The sequence below is a fragment of the Lathyrus oleraceus genome, chromosome 4 (assembly GCF_024323335.1).
Source record: "Lathyrus oleraceus cultivar Zhongwan6 chromosome 4, CAAS_Psat_ZW6_1.0, whole genome shotgun sequence".
In the NCBI taxonomy this organism is placed as follows: domain Eukaryota; kingdom Viridiplantae; phylum Streptophyta; class Magnoliopsida; order Fabales; family Fabaceae; genus Lathyrus; species Lathyrus oleraceus.
In genome coordinates this window covers 364191606-364215959 of record NC_066582.1, presented here as the reverse complement: position 1 = coordinate 364215959, position 24354 = coordinate 364191606, and the positions used below count along the sequence as shown (strand labels likewise).

Genomic DNA, 24354 nt, shown 5'->3' with positions numbered 1-24354 from the left:
TCATAATTCTTGATTTTTGATGAATCTCTTGACTTTTCTTTATAAAATTTCAACCATAGCCCATATTTGACTTATGGAACCAAACTTTGGTACAAAAAAATCAAGAGTTGACTTTTTAATCTGCTTAGTTGACTTTTCCCCCAATTGAATCAAACCATTGATCATCTGAACAATTGAACTTCTTCTGAATAAAATTGATAGCCAATCTTTTAAACATAGACACTTAGGGACACATAGAATACCATGGAATCAAGTATTGCTCAAAAAATCAAAAATAAATTGAATTTATCACAAACCCTAATTTCATTCCAAAAAGATAAGAGATGAGTGCATGTATTCAAAACCTTGATTCCCCTAGGGAAAATGGAGAAACTTGAGAGCAAAGATGTCTTGCATAATGAAAAGGTGAAGATGAATCAAAAATTTGTCCATGAGTATTCCACACACTAAGATAATCAACATTCCTAGCTCAAGGACCAAAAGATAGGAGAGTGTGATCAATTTCCATTCTCTGGCAATTCTTAATCAGTTGATGAAATAATGGACCATGTGAGATGTCTTAGGCCATAAGAAAACCCTTGTAGCTTGAGTGGTCATGAATTTGTGGATATCCTTCCTTCCTTGCACTAATTGTCATTTCTCTTTCTTCTAAAGCTTGAAGAATCTCATAAGAGAGATGTCTTGATCCCATAATCATAGAAACAATGATATGCATGAATGTATATGAACATAAGCCAATTATGGTTTAAAAGAAGAGGGTAAAATTTTGGGATACAACAGGTGCCCCTATTCAATCTTCTTTCTCCTGAGAGGTTGAAAAAGCGATAGCTTTCAACCGTTCAAGGTGGGAGAGGATTGAAAACTAAAAGAACCTGAAAATTTGCACTCTGGAGAAGAGGCAAAGAGGTTGGTATGCACGTTTTGAAGTTTTATGGTGTATTTGAGCAAATGTCTAGGAAAAAAAACTAAACAATACATACGGGCACATCCGTGAACAAAAGATGTTGCGCCAGGAAAGAACTGGATCACCAACAAAGGTACCAGGATAGAATTGGATTTAACAACCAAAAAGACTACCAAGCTATACGGCTACGTCTGTGAACAAAAGATGTTGCGCCAAGAAAGAACTGGATCACCAATAAAGGTACCAGGATAGAACTGGATTTAACACCCACAAAGACTACTAAGCTATACGGGCACGTCTATGAATAAAAGATATTGCACCGAGAAAGAGTTGGATCACCAACAAAGGTACCAGTATAGAACTAGATTTAAAAACCACAAAGACTACCAAGTTATACGGGCACGTCTGTGAACAAAAGATGTTGCACCAGGAAAGAACTGGATCGCCAACAAAGGTACCAGGATAGAACTGGATTTAACAACCACAAAGACTAACAAACTATACGGGCACGTCTGTGAACAAAAGATGTTGCGCCATGAAAGAACTGGATCACCAACAAAGGTACCAGGATAGAACTGGATTTGAAAAGGTTACCAGGATAGAACTGGGTTTGAAAAGGTATGTGTGGGTAAAATCAAATGAATCCTTTAAGGATAAAAAGAATATGGAGATATACCAAAGGATTGATAACTTCATTGGGGAAGCAAAGGAAACACCATTGGCTTATGCTTTGATGCATGTTTGAAATTTTCTATGGCGTAATGCTCCATGTAATATGAGAATGCTACTCAATTTTTATAGATGTGGTATAATGATGCATGATTTTGTATGGGAATAAATAAGATATAATGAACCGCTGAAGAAAAGTCCTTAAAATATCTGAAACTCTATGGGGAGTATGACTAGTAACCATGAGTCACAAATTCTAAGGGTAATTTGCAAAAATAAATTGCAAACTCTGGGATAGGATACCAATGAAGATTGGATGTTGCCAAAGGAAATTACCATCGGACTCTTGTTGGGAATGAGGTGAACGTTGCATAAGGAAACTCAGGACTGCACCCCTTCTGCTAGATATGTGAGAAGTCTTGAACAAGAAGTAATAATAATGCAAACTACTGGGAAATAAGAAAATTCTCAACCAAGGCTCAGCCGGGGAAAGAGAAATTTCTTACAACTAAGGATGAAATAATGCTCTAGGGGATAAATAAATCTTCAATAAGCATAACTGCTGGGGAATGAGGGCTCTTCACCAAGGACCTCGCCAGTCATTCCCTTCAATCACAAATCTCGCTTAGGGAGAAGAAATCTTAACAAACTTGTTAGGGAACCCAAAGTGAAAAATTAAAATTTATTTTGATGATTCTTGCTTTCGTGTGGGCATGTCAAACATCTACGAGTGAACATCATTCCTGCAACACAAAGCAACCCATGTGCTCCAGGCATAGCATGACCACTTTGTCTACCAACCCGGCCACACACAAAATCACAAGCATATTCAAATGTCTTTTTATCATATTATGTAAAACCCAAAATTTTCAAATATAATGATTATAAAAAATTTGGACGTTTTTGCAAACAAAACAGATAAAAGAAAAATAAAGAACAAGTTTTCGAATGAAAAGAGACTTTTATTGATTGAGAATTTGCCTATGAATAGGCCTTTACATCAGAAGGCAATTCCTAGGAAGAGGTAATTGCAAAAAAAGCAAAAGTAAAAGATTATTACAAGAATGGCAATGTGAAAACAGATTTCCATCAGGTTTCGATTCAGCTATAACTCTTGCGAACTTGATATTCTCATCCCTTTACTTTCTGAAGAAGATGATTGGACTGATTCCTACCCTTCGGGGTTTCCGATTGTAGTAGTATGATGAAAACACTGATCCAATGCAAGACGTAGTCGTTCGCTTTAAATCCCTAACTTTTGTCTGAATCGCCCTTTCGGGTTTTCAATCCACCGGGATACCATTTTTTGCCTAAGTTGCCCTTTCGGGTTTTCAACTTAGCAGGTGTACTTATTTTTATTTTTTTTTATCCCCAATTTTTGCCCGAACCTTTTATTCATTTTCTGTGGTTCGCCGGGATGCCCATTTTTTTGCCTAAGCCAGCGACTTAGAGGGTCCTTTTATGCGAAGTATTTTTTGACTACGTCTGTATTCACGGGGAGTGGGAAGTCTTCACCATCCGTTGTTGTAAGCATCATGGCTCCGCCAGAGAAAATTTTCCTTATAACGTATGACCCTTTATAATTCGGAGTCCACTTGCCCCTGAGATCAGACTGAGGAAGAATATTTCTTTTCAATACGAGGTCACCGGCTTTGTAACTCTGAGGATGAACTTTTCGATCGAATGCCTTCTTCAACCGCTTTTGATACAATTGTCTGTGACAGATAGCAGCCATTATTTTTTCCTCAATGAGTTTCAACTGATCAAATTTATTCTGCACCCATCCGGCCTCGTCGAGTTTCACATCTGTCATTAACCTTAAAGAGGGGAATTCAATTTCAACAGCTGCCTCCATGCCATACACCAATGAGAATGGAGTTTCCCCAGTCGAGGTACGTACCGAAGTATGGTAACCGTGTAAAGCAAATGGTAGAATCTTGTGCCAGTCATTGTAGGTTACAACCATCTTTTGTACTATCTTTTTTATGTTCTTGTTGGTTGCCTCAATTGCCCCATTCATCTTCGGGCGGTAAGGAGAGGAATTATGGTGTTGAATCTTGAAACTCTTGCACAACTCTGTCATCATCTTGTTGTTGAGATTGGACCCATCGTCTATTATGATCTTCTCAAGGATTCCATAATGACAAATGATATTCTTCTTGATAAAATGAACAACCACCGGCTTAGTCACATTGGCGTAAGAAGCAACTGATGACACTGAAATTCACCGTATTTTTGACTCCGATTTCGCATGCATTTTAGTAGTTTTATTATCATTTTGTTGTGTTATTACTATGTTTCTCTTTGTTTTCAGGTTTTTACTTTAATCGGAGCCCCGATCGAGAAAAGGAGTGAAAAAGAGCTAAAAACCCTAAAATTCAGCATTTTGTACTTGTGGCTGGCGCCATAGACTCTGCCATGACGTGTCCTAGCTCAACTTCCCTCAACTTCCACGTTCCCCACTACTTCCACTAAGGCGCCTCAAATTGGAATTGTGGCGGGCGTCATGGCCTTGTGGCGGGCGCCACAAGAGGAAAAGTTTTCCCTCCCATTTTCAAGTTGAAGGGCATCCTTGTCATTTCCATCATTTTACTTGCTTATAAATAGAAACTCGGATTCACTTATTTAGGCATCCAAACTTAGAACAGAGGCAAACTCAGAGCAAAATTTGTTTCACTTAGGCATATATTCAGTATTTTAAAGTGGTAATCGCTTCGCATTGGGGTGTTACCACAATTGTGTAATCGAGTTTTGTGATTGAGTCTGTAATCGAGTTTGGAGCACATTGGAAGGAAGTTAATCCTGCCGCCATTTTCATTTCCGCTTTGCATTTAATTCAACCCTCCTATTGGAGCAGGTTTTTATTGCTTACCTTTATCTATTTTATTTTCCCGTAACCGCTTTATCTATTTTATTTCCCGCACTCGCTTTACTTTATTTATTTCTCGCACTCGCTTTACTTTATTTATTTCTCGCACTCGCACTACTTTTATTTATTTCCCGCACTCGCTTTACTTTATTTACTTTCTGCACTCGCACTACTTTTATTTATTTCCCGCACTCGCACTACTTTTATTTACTTTCCGCACTCGCACTACTTTTATTTAAATTAATGCACCTTTACTTTACCATGTCTAACTAAAACTATAAAGTTAGAATGTAAGGATCGTAATTGAACCGATAATCCGTACAGTTGTTCGTAGAAACACTTAAGGGCTATTTTGACTTTCAACTTAAGTTTCCCCGCACTTAATTTCCATTCGGTAAGATCGAAAGCCATCCAACGTCTTTTTAAACTTAATTGTTTTTAACTATTTCAAAAACAGCGAAAGCGCTTTGTTTAGTTCATTAGGAGTTTTTAACTTAAGAAGAAAAGAGATTTTAAAACTATTTTCGGACGCGTTTATAAGTTTAGAGTCTGGTTCGTGAGAACCTCTTTTGGTTGAGAAATCCAGGTTAAAAATACTTTTCAACTTAGTCAAGACACTATATTTCTTAAAAATAGGTTTACTACTCTAACGCAATGCGCGCCTTTTTATAAGTGACAATAAGAGGGTTTGATTAGGGATTACAACTCGGTTTTGAATACGCGAAAGCGACAGTTCCTGTTAAATTAGTTCTTTTCAAAGTAGGAAACACTGCCCGTAAGTAGTTCTATTAGCAAGTACTTGGATTATTAATTGATTATGTGAATTACATTCGAGTCTGTCTTTATTAATTGAACTTTATTCAACACTTTTCTCTTTATTGCACACTCTAAAAACCCCTATTTTGATTACCTAAGATAAATACCATAACAATAGATAACGATAGATTGACACTTGGTCTCTGTGAATTCGACAATCTTTTATATTACTCTGACGCGTTCGTATACTTGCGAAAAGCACGCATCAAGTTTTGGCGCCGTTGCCGGGGACCAACTTCGTCAAATTTGATCACCCTATTGTTATATCGTTTAGACTTAAGTTAGTACCCGCCGGTCAATGCGAAGAACTCGCAGCACCGGAAGTTTATGTTTAGTATACCCTCTGGCGGAACCTGAATGTTACGCTCGCGCACGTTTATTCTTTCATAGAATTAGGAGAGCTATGGCCGAAGATCAAAACCAAAGACCTCTTAAGGACTTCGCTCAACCATCCAACGAGAACCTAGTTCTAGTATAGTAAACCCAACCATCCCAGCTAATAATTTCGAACTTAAACCATCCCTGTTGCAACTAGTGCAATAGAGCCAATTCGCAGGTCTCGCTACTGAGAACCCAAACCAACATTTAAAAATATTTCTTCAATTAGCAGACACTTTTAAAACCAATGGAGCTTCTCCTGAGGCAATCCGTTTAAGATTATTCCCTTTTTCCCTCAGAGATAAAGCCCTATCTTGGTTAGATTCCCTTCCACCCAATTCCATTACGACTTGGGATAACCTTAGAAGAGTATTTCTTGCTAGATATTTTCCCCCGAGTAAGACCTCCGTTCTTCGAAACCATATAACTAGATTCACCCAGAACCAAGGAGAATCGTTGTTCGAAGCTTGGGAGAGATATAAAGAGTTGTTAAGAGCATGCCCACATCATAGTTTAGAAAATTGGTTGATCATTCAAACCTTCTATAATGGACTTCATTATAACACTAAGATGACCATCGACGCTGCCGCAGGCGGTGCTCTGATGAACAAACCTTACCCTGAAGCTAGTGCCCTCATAGAAGATATGGCTCAAAACCACCAATCATGGGGAGTCGAACGAGCGACAATCGAGAGGAAGGAAGCCCAAGGAGGAGCGCATGAACTAAGCTCTATAGACATGATGCAAGCTAAAATGGACGCATTAGCCCTCAAGGTCGAGAATATGTGCATAAACCCGAACACTGTAGCCGCAGTTTCTTCGGATTGTGAGATATGTGGAACCAAAGGACACCAATCTGCAGAATGTAGTCTACTAAACGAAACCCACTATGAGAAAGTGAACTACACCCAAGGGAACCCATATTCAAATACCTATAACCCTGGATGGAGGAATCACCCGAACTTCTCCTATAAAAACAATAACCCTATCCAAATTAATGCACCTCCGAGATAATCAGGTTACCAAGCCCCAAGATTAAATCAACCTATGCAACCTGTGCCACCAAAGCCGAGCCTTGAGAAAATTATGGAAAATTTTATCACCGCTCAAACCCAACAAAATAAAGAGTTCATGAACCAGAACATTCATGTTAATGAACTAATTACCCAGTTAGGAACCAAGGTTGACCAAATAGTCACTCATACCAAGATGCTTGAAACCCATATCTCTCAGGTAGCTTTAAACCAAGCCCCCCAAACCACACCTGGAGGACAGTTCCCTGGACAACCTCAACAGAATCCGAGAGGGCAAGCCAACGCCATTACCCTACGAAGTGAGAACGCTTACGATGAGCCACCAAACCCAACATTGAGTGAACCCGAAACTTCTAAGGAATATACCAAACCCCCGGACGAAGTAAAGGAACCAGAGGAATCTGAAAAACAGGAAGGTCAAGAAAAAGGAGAAAAACCTAAAGATAAATAACCTATACCATATCCGCAAAGACTCAAACAAACCTAGATCAATAACCAATATCAAAAATTTATTAAAGTTATAGAAAAACATCGTGTAGAAATCCCTTCCACATAAGCCATTACCCAAATACCTTCTTATGAAAAGTTTCTCAAAGACATCCTTACAAACAAACATAGACTAGACGATCCAAAGCCCTTGGAATGCAATTCTATTTCCGAGAATAAGTTAGCCAAGAAAGATAAAGATCCTGGAAATTTCTCCATTCCTTGTCTTTTGGGTAGTCATGTCATCGAAAAAGCTTTTCTAGACTTAGGAGCTAGTGTGAGCTTAATGCCTTTATCGGTTTGTGAGAGGTTAAACTTAGGAGAATTACAACCTACTAAGATGTCACTTCAGTTAGCCGATAGATTTGTTAAATATCCGATAGGCATTTTAGAAGATGTCCCTGTTAGGATAGGTCAGTTATTTATCCCTACTGATTTTGTTGTCATGGACATCAAAGAGGACAGTGATATACCAATCCTTCTAGGTAGACCATTCTTATCAACTGCTGGAGCCATAATAGATGTCAAGAGAGGAAAGTTGACCTTTGAGGTAGGTGACGAGAAAATAGAATTTATACTTTCGAAATTTCTTATGGCACCTGTGATGGGAGACGCGTGTTATGCCTTAGATATCATTGATGAGTGCGTTAGGGAATTAGAACAAGAAGAAATCATTAAAACAATTAAGTTACCATCAACCCCCATAATGGAAGATGATGACTTTAGAAAACCCTACATCGATGATAACCTTTACGAATGTTTATCCCTTACCCCAGATCCTATGCCATGCCCTAAGAAACCCACCTTAGAACTTAAGGAACTGCCTAAGAATCTGAGATATGAGTTCCTCGATGAAGAGATGAACCGTCCAGTTATAGTCAGTGCTACCTTGAGCCAAGAGGAAACGAACCAACTTTTAGACGTTTTACGAAGATATCCCTCAGCCTTAGGATATAATATCTCTGACCTGAAAGGTATAAGCCTATCCGTATGCATGCATCAGATTTCGCTCGAAGAAGATTCCAAACCTTCCAGAGAACATCAAAGAAGAATAAACCCTATAATGAGTGATGTTGTTAAAAAGGAAGTTCTTAAGTTACTTGAGGCAAGTATAATCTACCAGATCTCGGATAGTCAGTGGGTGAGCCCTGTGCATGTAGTACCTAAAAGGGGAGGCATCACAATCGTACAAAATGATAAAGGCGAACATGTAGCAAAACGGTTAGAAGGAGGATGACGGATGTGTATAGATTATAGAAAATTAAATAAAGCAACCCGGAAGGACCATTTCCCTTTACCATTTATAGACCAGATGTTGGAGCGTCTAGCCAGACACTCTTACTTCTGTTATCTAGATGGATACTTTGGATTCTTCCAAACATCTATCCACCCCGAAGATCAAGAAAAAACTACCTTTACATGCCCTTATGGAACTTTTGCCTACAGACGAATGCCATTCGGCCTCTGTAATGCCCCAGCTACTTTCCAACACTGCATGATGTCAATCTTTGCAGATTACCTAGATGGTATCATGGAAGTGTTTATGGATGATTTCTCGGTTTGCGGATTTGATTTCCAAAATTGTCTTGCCAACCTTGAGAAAATCCTGAAGAGATGCGTGGAGGTGAACCTCGTGCTAAATTGGGAAAAATGTCATTTCATGGTGACCGAAGGAATTGTTTTAGGATATATAGTTTCCGAAAAAGGTATAGAGGTAGATATAGCTAAAATAGAAGTTATAGAGAACCTAAAACCACCCAAAACTATCATAGAAGTCCGAAGCTTTCTTGGACAGGCTGGATTCTATCGGCATTTTATCAAGGACTTCTCCAAAATCACTAAACCTTTAACTGGACTATTAATGAAAGATGCTGAATTCATTTTCGATGGAAAATATAATGACGCATTTAATCTTTTAAAGCAAGCATTAATCTCTGCACCTATTATGAAACCACCTGACTGGTCAGAACCTTTTGAGATAATGTGCGATGCAAGTGATTATGCGGTTGGAGCAGTTCTAGGACAAAGGAAAGATAAAAAGTTACATGCCATTTATTATGCCAGTAGAACCCTAGACGCTGCCCAACTTGACTACGCAACAACTGAAAAAGAATTACTCGCTGTAGTTTTCGCTATAGACAAATTTAGATCCTATCTAGTAGGAGCAAAAATTATAGTTTACACTGATCATGCTGCCATTCGTTACCTACTAAGTAAAAAAGATGCCAAGTCCAGGTTACTCCGATGGATTCTGTTACTATAAGAGTTTGATTTAGATATAAGAGATAAAAAAAAGGCACTGAAAATGTAGTAGTTGATCACCTTTCTAGGCTAGAACACCTAAAACCAGACTTAGTACCCATAAATGATGATTTTGCCTATGATAGACTGATAGCTATACTAGAAACCATTGAAGAAGATAACCTAAGCCCTCATGAGGACTTCCAAAAATCCTTAGCAGTAAGTAACGTACCACGGTATGCAGATTTTGTTAATTACCTAGCTGCTGATATAGTACCCTCTGATCTTGACTACCACCGCAAGAAGAAATTCTTCAACGATGTGAGAAACTTCTATTGGGACGAACCGCTCCTTTTCAAAAGGGGTAAAGATGGCATTTTTCGCCGTTGCGTTCCAGAAGAAGAGGTAAATAGTATAATAGAGCATTGTCATTCTGCACCCTATGGTGGACATGCGAGCACCTCTAAGACATACGCCAAGATTCTTCAAGCTGGCCTATTTTGGCCTACCATGTGGCGTGATGTCTATGCTTGCATTGTCAAATGTGATAGATGCCAACGCACTGGAAACATTTCAAGGCGTGACGAAATGCCTCTAAGAAACATTCAGGAAGTAGAACTCTTCGACGTATGTGGTATAGATTTCATGGGACCTTTCCCACCATCCTTAGGAAACAGGTATATCTTAGCAGCTGTAGACTACATATCTAAGTGGATTGAAGCCATAGCTGCACCCACAAACGACACTAGGGTGGTGATTAAGCTATTTAAAAACTATTTATTCCCTAGATTTGGAACACCACGTTTAGTCATAAGCGATGGAGGATCACACTTCATATCGAGGATATTTGATAAACTTTTAAGAAAATATGGAGTTAGGCATAGAGTAGCAACACCATACCATCCACAAACGAGTGGCCAAGTAGAAGTATCTAATAGGTGGATAAAACAAATCCTAGAGAAAACTGTTTCTATTTCTAGGAGAGACTGGTCTCAGAAGCTTCAAGAAGCATTATGGGCCTATAGAACCGCTTTCAAAACCCCTATAGGAACAACTCCTTACCAACTAGTTTATGGAAAATCCTGTCACTTACCTTTCGAGTTAGAGCATAAGGCCTATTGGGCCATTAAAACTTTGAATTTAGACTACCTGACCGCCGGAAAAAAGCGTACCCTTGACATTCACAAACTAGAAGAACTTAGGCAATCTGCCTACGAGAATGCAAAAATATACAAAGAGAGAACAAAAGCCTACCACGACAAAAGAATAGTAAAGAAAAACTTCAATATAGGCGACCCTGTTCTCCTTTTCAAATCTAGGTTACGACTCTTCCCTGGGAAGCTACGCTCAAGATGGACTGGCCCTTTCGAAGTATCCAAGATTCTGAGATCCGGAGCCGTAGAAATCAAGAACGAAACCTGTAGCCCATTCATTGTAAATGGACAAAGACTGAAGCTCTACGAAGGAGGAGACATTCCAGCATACTACTCAAGCCACACTCTGGTTGATCCACCGATTCCTACTACTACAGGTGTATAAATTATGATCGTCAAGCTAATGACGTTAAACAAGCGCTGCGTGGGAGGCAACCCATGGTTTTTCATTTTACTTTTTCGCATTTATTTTATTTTATTTTATTTTATTTTATTTTCACCTAGACTAAATATTTGAATGGTTTATATTTTCAGGATCCCTTTCTAACTTTCACAGGATGCAGGATTTCGACGATATGCACGTGGCCTATAGAGATGACGCACAGAGAGATCGCTACATTTCTCTTTATCAGCGCCCTATGGCGCCCACACGTTATCCAGATCAGCACTGCATGGAAGCACTGGGCATTGAGCCAAGTATCCGATTTCTGAGCCACCAGTTTCACTAGGACGAGTTCGTTGATGACTTGAGTAACACCTATAGGAACTTGACATTAGAGTTCCTCAATTCATTTGATTATGACCTATACTCTGGACCGGATGGGTATGCTGCTTTCAGGCTCTTTGGAGTTGACTACTCTTTCAGCCAGAAAGAGTTCGGTGACCTATTGGGTTTCCAGACCACTCCTGATGCTATCCCGGAGACACCTATGGGATATTTTCTGGGTAAGGAAGTGGAGAAGTTTTGGAGTGATATATCAGGTGGTGGAAGCCAGGATCCATCTACGCAGCTGTCTCAGGTTATACATAACCCTGCTTTTAGATACTTCCATATGATACTAGCACATTCCTTCCTAGGAAGACCGGATGCTGAGACATTATTGAGTGAAGAGGAGAGCTTCCTACTATTTTGTGCATCCTAGTCTCGCCCAGTAGCATGTGGGAACTTTCTGTTATGTGGCCTGAGCGGTGTTTCCAGATCGACCGAATGAGTCATCCATGTAGGCGGGATCATTACACAGATTGTTGTCACTTTAGGTTTATCTCGCAAGCTGTTACATCTTCGGACCTACTGTGGGTACACTACCATGGACATCGACTTCTGTTTGACCAGAGGATTGATGAGGAGAGCCTCTTTCCACCCATGTCAGTTCAGATTGCTAGTCGACAGCGAGGCGATTCATTATTTCACACTACCTGATCCTATGATGACTAGTGTGCATGATCCAGCGAACTGGAGTTATGCTCTGGAGGGTCAGGGAGAGACTATCGAGGAGCCGAGATCACCACCTATTGCTGAGTACACGCCTACACCACCTTCTCCCAGGATCACTGTATTCTCTAACAATCTATCATTGCAGACCCCAGACATCCACACCCAGATTGCAGAGTGTCGTAGAGAGATTTCAGAGCTTAGATAGGAGGTGGATGACCTCACCCTACAGATGGGAGTATCTGACCTCACACATGCTACCGAGGCAGACTGCTTATATCAGGAGATCGTAGAGCTTAGGCAGGAGGTAGCCATGCTCCGTGGATCTACTCAGGAAGACGACCCCCCTACTATATGATCTTACCATTTCATTTTATTTTATCTCTTTTTATGCTTATATCTCTCGCATTTACATACCTTATTATATATCATTGCATTTGGGATATTTTTTAATTATGTTTAGCACATTGATATTTCTACATTTATATATTTATGTTATATGTTTGTTTATTATATTTATGCTCTTATTATAATTTAGTTATATTAATTGTTTATTTAATTTAATTAGTCTAATGTTTAATTTTCATTTTATTTTTATTTTTATAAAATTATGCAAGCCTCATGTTACTAGGAAATTACAAGACAAATGCTATCTGGACCCCCCAAACCAAAAGACAACGAGAACCCCAAGCCAAAGGACTAAAATTCGGCCCAACCAGATTTTGCCTTGTGGCGCCCGCCATAGACCCTGTGGCGCCCGCCACAGCGTCTGTATAAGCTCGGGGCAGACTCCCTTTCTTCACCATTTTTACACCTTACAACCTTTAAAACCCATTTTTCCACATTGCAAAAACATCCTTGACCCCACAAAAAGCTCACACCTTTCTCATCCTCACACCATCCAAATCATTTTCCCGATTTCCATTTTCATTTTCATCCGTCGGGTTTCATAAAAATCCAACCTTTTCACAACCCACTTCATCTTCTTCAAGGGCTACACAATGGAGTTTAATGGATTCATTCTTCAAGGAGGGAAACTGGGAGATAGGCAAAGGAAGATTATCGAACGGTTACAAAATCGGGAGATCCTCCTGACGAGGTATGTTGATGAAAATTGTCTCTATACTTTAGGTATCTACCATAGCATATTCCATTTATTAGATAATTTAGGTTTGCATAATTTCTTTTCAAACAAAGAACCTACCTATGAGCGATTGACAATCGAATTTTTAAGTTCTTTAATCTATATTGTCAATCCTAACACTGCTAGCACAGTTGGTACTGTCAGATTTAGAATGTTTGCTATTGAATATGAATTCAGTACTGACTTTAACTTTAAATAAAGCGGGACCGATTTCTTTCGGAGGATTCGTTACGTCTATTGCTCGGGCGCTTAACCTGAACAATGAGATAGCTACCCTAGACCCCTTACCTCCTCGCATAATTAACCTAAAATTTCTGAGAGACATGAAATTGTGTCATTTGAGGAGAGAAGGAGGCTATATGCTTATTGTTCATGGCGTAGCTATCCCATCTATTGTTTTACCATGCACTAGACGTACTGATGTACGAGATGAAAGGAATTGGACCTACGTTTTAGATGCTCCACCTGTTTTGGGTCCTCTTCCTCCTAATGTTCCTGATGAAGCGGGACATGACACTGATGAAGAATATGATCAGAGAGAGAGAGATCTCCCGTACTTGATGTGTCCCCCCATCATCCTTCACCACCACGCACCACACCATCTTCTTCTTCTGCAGGTACCGCTCCTGGCTTTTATATTATAGAGGAGATGTGACGTGACCGCATGGCTAGAGAGCAAAGGCGTGATGACCTACTCTCTACCATCCAACAACAACTGGCGGATAACATGAGCTTCATGCAAGAATCGCAGCGGAGGACAGGTAGATCCTATGATACTGTTTTACAGACCCTGCTTACGATTACAAATACGCAAGCCCGTCAGCAACAATACCACCATCAATATATTGCACTCATCGAAGCCACTCAAGGTTTCATTTTGGGTAACCTTCGAGAGGTGAGGACCGTTCAGGATGCCTTACAGGCCAGGATGGTTTAGCGAGACCGTCGTCGTACCCGATCCCGTCGTCCACCTTAGGATGGCGAAGGCACCAGTGGTCAGCAGTAGGTTGTCAGGTAACTCTTCCCTTATCTTATTTCAAAACATTGGGGACAATGTTCAATTTAAGTGTGGGAGGAGCCTTTATCGCTTTTCTTTTATTTTCAGTTAGTTTGTTCATTTCCTTTGCTGTTTTTAGATAGTTTGTTTATCTTTATTGCTTTTTGTTTATTTTATTTTATTTTGCTTTTAGTTTAAGTGTCTTAGATAATGCATGAGTCTGACGAGTCACCAAATATAGTGTATCTTTAGTACAGTCTAATCTCCTCATACCTTTAGCCTTACCAAAAAAAATTTGCAAAAGAAAACAGTGTTATTCTGAAAGTTTTTGGGTTTTTAAGACGGGTTTGAGTGAGGATGCGGTGACTTGGGAGAACTTTTTGAAACATCAGTATTATTATAGCACAATAGACTTCATAAATATAGGAATCATTCCCGAAACCCCATATACCATGGCCTTAATCATCATTTCCGTATAAGTCCTCAGTAGTTTATCCCAGCAGTCAGCTCCGGCCTACGCATCCTCTACGTAGGGGACCGATGCAAATAAGTGAATGATTCAGCAAAATAAATAAAAAGAAAGCAAAAAAGGCAACTCAGGTATAGGTGACCCTCACAAAGTCATTTAAACCAAAGAATTGTAAAAATTTGCTACAAAAAGAAAAAGAAAAAGAAAAGGAAAAACTTACCCGCTGTTAGTTGGTTCAGAGGTATCTGGCGCTAAAATCGGTAGGGCGGATTACGATCCGATCCCCCACAACTGCAGTTGGGTCAAATAAAAGGGTTTACATAGATTTATGTACCAGAAACCCCATGTTTAGATCATAATCACTAACAGGTCACTCTGCTATGAAGCATGTACGGATAACGGGCTTAATGTGATTGCGCCTGAATGAAAAGGACACAAAAAGAGATGAAGAGGCAGACCTAGGTATTGTGGGATAATATGGGTTGATTAATATAGGAATGGAGTCTATGTCCGTATTTGCGAATTAGTGTCATCATGATACCCTTAGTTCACTCAGTTAGTACCTATCACTGCATCCCGACTTGAACTTAGATATCTTTTAACCTGAAGCACTCGTTTACACCAGTTTTTCTTCTATGAGCTTTTTAATGTTTTACTTGAGGACAAGCAAAGGTTTAAGTGTGGGAGAGTTTGATGACACTAAAATTCACCGTATTTTCGACTCCGATTTCGCATGCATTTTAGTAGTTTTATTATCATTTTTTTGTGTTATTACTATGTTTCTCTTTGTTTTCAGGTTTTTACTTTAATCGGAGCCTCGATCAATAAAAGGAGTGAAAAAGAGCTAAAAACCCTAAAATTCAACATTTTGTACTTGTGGCTCCCACTGTGGCTGGCGCCATAGACCCTGTCATGATGTGTCCTAGCTCAACTTCCCTCAACTGCCACGTTCCCCACTACTTCCACTAAGGCGCCTCAGATTGGCCTTGTGGCGGGCGCCACAAGAGGAAAAGTTTTTCCTCCCATTTTCAAGTTGATGGGCATCCTTGTCATTTCCATCGTTTTACTTGCTTATAAATAGAAACTCGAATTCACTTGTTTAGGCATCCAAACTTAGAACAGAGGCAAACTCAGAGCAAAATTTGTTTCACTTAGGCATATATTCAGTATTTTAAAGTGGTAATCGCTTCGCATTGGGGTGTTACCACAATTGTGTAATAGAGTTTTGTGATTGAGCCTGTAATCGAGTTTGGAGCACTTAGGAAGGAAGTTAATCCTGCTGCCATTTTCATTTCCGCTTTGCATTTTATTCAACCCTCCGATTGGAGTAGGTTTTTATTGCTTACCTTTATCTATTTTATTTTCCCGCACCCGCTTTATCTATTTTATTTCCCGCACTCGCTTTACTTTATTTATTTCCCGCACTCGCTTTACTTTATTTATTTATCTCACTCGCTTTACTTTATTTATTTCTCGCACTCGCTTTACTTTATTTATTTCTCGCACTTGCTTTACTTTATTTATTTCCCGCACTCGCTTTACTTTATTTACTTTCCGCACTCGCACTACTTTTATTTATTTCCCGCACTCGCACTACTTTTATTTACTTTCCGCACTCGCACTACTTTTATTTAAATTAATGCACCTTTACTTTACCATGTCTAACTAAAACTATAAGGTTAGAATGTAAGGATCGTAATTGAACCGATAATCTGTACAATTGTTCGTAGAAACACTTAAGGGCTTTTTCGACTTTCAACTTAAGTTTTCCCGCACTTAATTTCTGTTGGGTAAGATCGAAAGTTGTCCAACGTCTTTTTAAACTTAATTGTTTTTAACTATTTCAAAAACAACAAAAGCGCTATGAGATTTTAAAACTATTTTCGGACGCGTTTATAAGTTTAGAGTCTGATTCGTGAGAACCTCTTTTGGTTGAGAAATCCAGGTTAAAAATAGTTTTCAACTTAGTCAAGACACTATATTTCTTAAAAATAGGTTTACTACTCTAACGCAATGCGTGCCTTTTTATAAGTGACAATAAGAGGGTTTGATTAGGGAGTACAACTCGGTTCTGAATACGCGAAAGCGACAGTTCTTGTTAAATTAGTTCTTTTTAAAGTAGGAAACACTGCCCGTAAGTAGTTCTATTAGCAAGTACTTGGATTATTAATTGATTATGTAAATTACATTCGAGCCTGTCTTTATTAGTTGAACTTTATTCAACACTTTACTCTTTATTGCATACTCTAAAAACCCCTATTTTGATTACCTAAGATAAACACCATAACAATAGATAACGATAGATTGACACTTGGTCTCTGTGGATTCGACAATATTTTATATTACTCTGACGCGTTTGTATACTTGCGAAAAGCACGCATCAGCAACTTCCACCCACTTGGTGAAATAGTCGATGGCCACTAAGATAAAATGGTGTCCATTTGAAGAAGTGGGCTCAATGCGTCTGTTCATATCCATACCCCACATTGCAAAGGGCCATGGAGAAGTCAAAACATTCAAAGGCATGAGAGGAACATGCACTTTATCAGCATAAATTTGGCACTTGTGACATGATCTAGCATGAATGTTGGAGTCGGTTTCCATGGTCATCCAATAATAATCTGCTCTCATAATCTTTTTCGCCATGGAATGACATGATCTAGCATGCATGAATATCCTCAATAATTATGTTTGCTTCGTGTCTATCCACGCATCTGAGCAGAACAGGATCATGATTCCTCTTATACAACACATCACCACCTAAGAAAAACCTGGCAGATGTTTTCCTTAGTGTTTTCTTGTCTAGGATAGACGCATCCTCCAGATATTCATGTTTCTCGAGGTATCTCTTGATATCATGAAACCAAGGTTTACCATCATGTGCTTCATCATTAGTGTAGAAAAAAGTTGGCTCATCCAATCTCATAATGCTGATGGAGGGGGCCTCATTCGCCCACTTAACTCTGAACATGGATGTTAGAGTAGCCAATGCATCGGCTAAATGATTTTCTTCTCTTATAATATGATCAAATGTGATATCCTCAAAGTATAGAATCAACTTCATCACATGCTCTTAGTATGGGATCAGATTCAGGGGACGAGTCTCCCAATCTCCGTTGATTTGGCTGATGACCAGAGCAGAATCCCCATATACTTCTAGATACTTGATTCTCAAATAAATAGCAGCTTCAATCCCATAAATGCAAGCTACATATTTGGCCATGTTATTTGTGTAGTCAAAATAGATTATGGAAGTGAAAGGAATATGAAAACCCGTGGGAGAAGTAATGACAGCTCCCACACCGTTTCCCAAAGCACTTGAAGCACCATCGAACACGAGCATCCATCGCAATCCTGGTTCTGAGCCTTCATCTGGGTCTGGTCTGTTGTTATATTCTTTGAGAAACAAAACGTCTTCATCAGGAAACTCAAACTTCATTGGCTGGTAATCCTCCACAGGATGATGATCCAAATAGTCATCAACTATACTAATCTTGATGGCTTTTTGAGTTGTATACTGGATATCATACTCCATTAAAATCATTTGCCAATAGGAAACGCTTCCCATGAGAGAAGGCTTCTCAAAAATATACTTGATCGGGTCCATCTTCAAGATCAACAAAGTAGTGTGGGTCAACATATACTGTCTTAGCCGACGAGCAGCCCACGCTAGAGTGCAACAAGTTTTCTCAAGCAGTGAATATTTGATTTCACAGTTGGTAAACTTTTTTCTCATGTAGTATATTGCATGCTCTTTTCGGCCAGACTCGTCATGTTGGCCTAATACACACCTCATTTATTCATTGAGGATATTGAGATACATGATCAGCGACCTTCCTTCTACTAGAGGCACAAGAACCGAAGGTTCTTGTAAGTACTCTTTTATTCTTTCGAACTCCCTTTTACAATTTTTTTCCACACCACAGCTTGATCTTTTCTTAACAACTTGAACATCGGTTCACATGTGGCTGCATCGATCCATGCACTTCTTTTTCAGTTCTTGGTTTAGGGATCCCTTGAATTGCTTTTATCTTTGCAGGATCAACTTCGATTCCCCTTTCACTAATCATAAAGCAAAGTAATTTACTGGATCTCACCCTGAAAGTACATTTGTTGGGATTCAGCCTCAGTCTGAACTTCCTCAATCTTTCAAACAATTTCCACAAATTGACTAGATGTTATTCCTCTGTATGGGCCTTTGCAATCATATCATCCACATAGCACTCAATCTCTTTATGGATCATGTCATGGAAAAGGGTTACCATCGCACGTTGGCAAGTTTCCCTTACATTCTTCAAACCAAAAGGCATGACCTTGTAACAAAATTTTCCCCAAGTGGTGATAAACGTGGTCTTCTCCAAGTCTTATGGAGCCATTTTAATCTGGTTATAACCATAGAAGCCATCCATGAAAGAAAATACCAAGAACTACGCAGTGTTGTCGACCAATACATCAATGTGAGGGAGAAGGGAATCATCCTTGGGACTTGCTTTGTTCAAATCACGATAATCAACACATATCCGTACCTTGCCATCTTTCTTAGGCATACGAACAATGTTAGCTACCCATGGAGGATAAGAAGTAACTGCCAGAAAACCTGCATCAAATTGCTTTTGCACTTCATCTTTGATCTTCTTTGATATATCTGGACGCGTCCTTCGAAGCTTCTGCTTAACAGGGGGGACACTCTTCTTTCAAAGGCAGCCTATACACCACAATACTCGTGTCGAGCCCAAGCATGTCTTGATAAGACCAAGCAAATATGCTAACAAATTATTGCAACAGATCAAAATCAACCTTGCCTTCACACTTCCTCTAAATAAGCCCCTACTCATACCTCTTTTAGATCATCCTTAATTCCAAGATTCACAACCTCAACGTCTTCTTGATGCGGTTGGATGACTTTTTCTTCTTGCCTTGGTAACCTTGCTAACTCTTCAGGGATTTCACAATCTTCATCACCTTCTTCTTCAGCTTGGTAGATCGGATTGTCAAAGTAATAATGAGCGATAGCAGAATCGTCATCAATGGAATCCGAGGTGGACGTGAATCTGCATTAATGATGTTTTTTATGCTTTTAGGGAGTGTGTGGTAAAAAGAAAACATTTCCATTTTAAAATAAAAAAGGTAAAACAAATAGAAAGACAGAGTTAGAAAGATTTGAATGCAAAACGTCCTTTATTTCATGATAAAAATTGAAAATGAAACATGGTGGCCCTACATGATTCATTATGCCTTGGGCGGAGTGCATGAATTATCGCATGATAAAAGAAACAAAATAAAATTACTCATGATCGAGCGTGACTTGGATGACATCCTCTACAGTCCAGTTACTGAGCTCTTCACCTGGAACACTTGGTCGAATCCAGTTGTTAATGTCGTAATCACTGTCATCATCATCACCGATAACATTGGCTTGAACATTACTAATAAACCCATGACTTGTAAACTTTACCAGAGTGAGAACACTTGGAGCCTTGGGAGCTTCAGGAGCTAAACCCTGCCTGGAATGACTAAAACTGAGACCCAACTTATCAAACATCGGAGGAAGATCTAGCATACGACCTCAACCTTTGGGGTGACCATTCTCAACCACTGCTCTGGCATCTTTTAATGAAGACATAGAAACTGCAGGCTTCTTATCTTCAGAACGAGGAGTCTTGATCATCTAAACTACTTCAAACGCCTGAAAAGGAGTTTCATGTACTTCCCCATCAACCTCTATTACTGGAAAGATGTTAAGTGACTCACCATGTACTCTTCCTAACTGCAAACAGTAACAATCTTACTACCAATTGGGAACTTCATTTTCTGATGCAAGGTGGATGTTACAGCGCCTGTCCCATGAATCCAAGGGCGTCTTAGCAAACAAAAATATGCGGGTTGTATATCCATGACGAAGAATGACGTTCCAAAAACTTGCGATCCAATTTTAACAGGTAGATCCACTTCACCAAAAATAGCTTTTCGAGATCCATCGAAATCCCTGACTACCAAGTCACTTGGGTGCAATTCAACTCATGCATAGTCAATCTTCATCAAAGCAGACTTGGGTAGCACATTTAAGGATGATTCGGTGTCCACCAACACACGGGATAATGTAGTCCCTTTGTATTCCATATAAAAATGTGAAGAGCTTTATTATGATTGTGTCCTTCAGGAGGGGGATCAAATTCCTTAAAACCCAAACCATTTTCAGCTGAAATACTGGCCATAACCCCTTCTAACTGGTTGATAGTGATGTTTTGCGGCACAGAAGCAGAACTCAACAATTTCATCAGAGCATTCCTATGACCTTCGAAACACAACAACAAGGACAAAATTGAAATTTTAGATGATGTCTGGCTCAGATGATCTATCACTTTATAGTCACTTTTCCTGATTAATCTCAATAACTCTTCAACTTCTTGAGACGAAGAAGTTTCAGGCACTGCATTTGGAGCGTTAACTGGCACAGATTATGAATTATCACCCGCCACTTGTTTACCTTTAACTTTCTCCAAGGCATCAGCATTATCTTGAGCATTTTGTGGAGAATATATCCTACCACTTCTGGTGATTCTTCCCGTACCGGCAAAATTGTCAACATTCAAACTTGCGTCTTCACCTGGTTTTTCTTTGGAAAGCTTCCCTTCTTGCTTCACTCCATTATAATAAACATCTGACCCATAATGCCAAGGCACATCACTCTCGCTAGAGTTAGGTATAGGACCAGGCAACGTGCTTTTCAAGGGAGTAGGCCTAGCAGGCGCTGGAATATTTGCAGGAGTATATGGAATAGAAATTACCGTCATATCTCTCTCTTCAACTTTCTCGTCCTTCACAATCCTATCACACTGTAAAAATCCTTCATTAATCAGATTATGAATCCTAATCTTCAGATTAATACAACCCTCTGGCTGATTTTGGCACTCACAACAATCTGGAAAACATCCAGGAAGAACACCATTCATGATCAAATAAATTTTAACACACGGCAATGGAGTAGACAACAGGTTCACGTCCATTATCAAATTCAAGTTCTCACCATCTTCCACAACATTAGTAGTAGGTCCGGCGTGAGCTCGCATCGGGTTTTGAATAACATTAGGTCCATTGTCCGGGCTGAACCAAATGGCCTTAGAATCCAACAATTCTTGCACTTGGTACTTAAGAGCCCAGCAATTCTCCACATCATGGCCTACACTGCCAAAATGAAACGGGCATTAGGATTATAACCTGCAGGGAGCCTCTCAAGAGGAGGTGCCATGCCCCTCAAATTAACCAACTTCAATTGCAATAAATGTTGAAGCACTTAGGAATAATACATCGAAAGTGGATCAAATACTTTCTCAATTCTGGGTTGTCTTGGCTGATGATAATTGCGACAAGGAGAGGTCGGTTGTTGTTGTTGGTATTGTAGTTGTTGTTGTTGAGGAGTTGTGATGACCGGAATGGCCACATCATTCACTTGTTGCTATTGACGTTGATGTTGATATTGTTGTTGATGTTGTGGTTGGTATTGTTTTCTTCCTCTACCCCTTTGAGCATAAACAACGCTTGATTCACCCTCCTTCTTTTTAGGGTATCCACTAAATGGATTTTTACCAACTCCACTTGCAGAACTACTAGCATTGGCCAACTGAATTTTACCCATGTTAAGACCAGCTTCAATCCTCTCTCCAGCCATTACCAGCTCGGAAAAACCAGTAGAAGTGCTACCCACCATTCTGTCATAGTAAGGACCTTGTAAGGTACCCATGAACATGTCAACCAGTTCTCTCTCCATCAATGGAGGTTGAACTCTAGCAGCTAACTCACGCCACTTCTGAGCATATTCCTTGAATGATTCATTCTGACCCTGAGTCAGACGTTGCAATTGGGTCCTATTTGGTGCCATATCAATATTGTATTGGTAGTGTTTCACGAACTCTTCCACTAAATTCCTCTAGTTTTTTATGTACGTTCTCTCCAAGTGCATATACCATTCCAAAGATGCCCCAGCTAGGCTATCTTGGAAAAAGTGCATTAGTAGCCTCTCGTCTTCGGAATAAGAAGACATCTTGCGGTAATAAGCTCTACCATGCGTCTTTGAACAAGTTGCGTCAGTATACTTGTCAAAGACTACCTTAAATTTAGGTGGAACCCTTACCCCTGGCACCAGTCCCAAGTCAGTAATGTCCATTCCTAAAACACCTTATCCCTCTACAACTTTCAATCTTTCCTCCATTATACGGTACTTTCTATCATCAGCATGAGCACTCAAGACACTGTTATGCATTGAAAACGTATCTTCGTTATGATCTACTTCCATCTCTTGTACTTGAGGGTTCCTTCTTGCATTGGGATGCCCCAGCATATCCCCAATAATGAGATGTGGTCCTCAATGATTGTACGGTGGTGATGGAGGTGGTGGAAAATTTCTGTGCATACCCTGGTTATGGACATGATAACCATTAGCACGCGGATCATTAAAGTTAGGCCCAGCAAAATTCATAGCAACATAGGGACGAGGTTGCCCACAGAAACATTATCGAACATCAACTCAGGTTGTTCGTTCTCAACATGAGGTCTCTCCACAAGAGTCCTCAATTCTTCCTGATTACGAGTCACATTAGTAATTCCCTCCATAAACGGTGTCATCCTAGCATCCATTTGGTTCCTCATTTCATCTAGTTATCCTGAATTTGATCCATCTGATGTCTTTGGTTGCTTCTTGTGGTGTAACGGTGAATGAATGGATTTGTAATTTCTGCTAAGAAAAGCATAATCAATATGAGAGGGTTGGCCAGAAAACCTATTATGAATTCAGTATGAATGCATGAATGGATGCATGTAATGACATGTTTATGTATTTCCAGGATTCTAACATTTTTATTCAAGTTATATAAGCGAAAGGAATAGAGGACACACAATGAATACTAAATAAGCCAAACTTCAAATTCATCAAACTGAAAACCCAAAGTAACACAGGTAGTTCTTACAATAGAAACAAACAAATAACTAAAAACAATAGTGTAAATCAAAATACCCCATCAACAATCCTGATGGTGGCCACTATATGGAAAAAGACAAATTCAATCCTCCCAATCTACGTAGGTTAAAGGCCCTCCACTTTTGGGATAATCCAGGCTCCAGGCTTTGGACACTTTGAACGACTTATTTGTCTACTCTTGATTGCGCTTCTAGACAAGGCTTCGGATAACCACATCTTTTCGGAAAATCATGACATCCAGATACTGGTATTGATCAATCAACTTCTCACACTCGTTGCACTCTAGAAGTGGAATCTGCAGGGGAGCATCATCTTTCTCTTTCAACTGAGCCTTGAGGTTTGCAACCTCTTCCACATCCTTCCCCAAATGGATGTGTCTTCCTTTGAGTTAAATTTCCACCCCTATCCTCTGGGTATTTTCCTCCTCGAATTGGGAATTCTTCACCTGAAGCTGCTTCTCCAACTCCTTAATCTTGGCCTTGTATTTCCTATCCGTTTTGGCTTTGGAGACTTTGAGAGATTCATAGTCTCGGTGCTTTTGCTTGATCTCTTCTTTAACCTCTTCAAGAAATTGACTTTGTTCTTTAACAACTGTAGAAGTACTCCCTCTAATTTTGTCGACTTTGGGCTTCTTTCTGATCTTCCATCCACAGTAATACCATATTCACCAAGCAATTCATCTCTTTCTTTAAGTTTGTAAGCCAAATCCATCTTTTCCTGCCTAAAGCCAAAGACTTTCATGCTCGACTCCTCTTTCTCCTGCTTCAACTTCTTGCTCAAAAGCAAA

General features: G+C 39.6%; 1 non-coding gene across 1 annotated transcript; it reads right to left on the bottom strand.

Annotated features, from left to right (window-relative positions):
* Positions 1-6044: 6044 nt before the first annotated feature.
* LOC127077690 (small nucleolar RNA R71) lies at positions 6045-6151 on the bottom strand. Its single transcript, XR_007787474.1, has one exon. It is a non-coding gene; the product is annotated as a small nucleolar RNA R71 (small nucleolar RNA).
* Positions 6152-24354: the final 18203 nt, after the last annotated feature.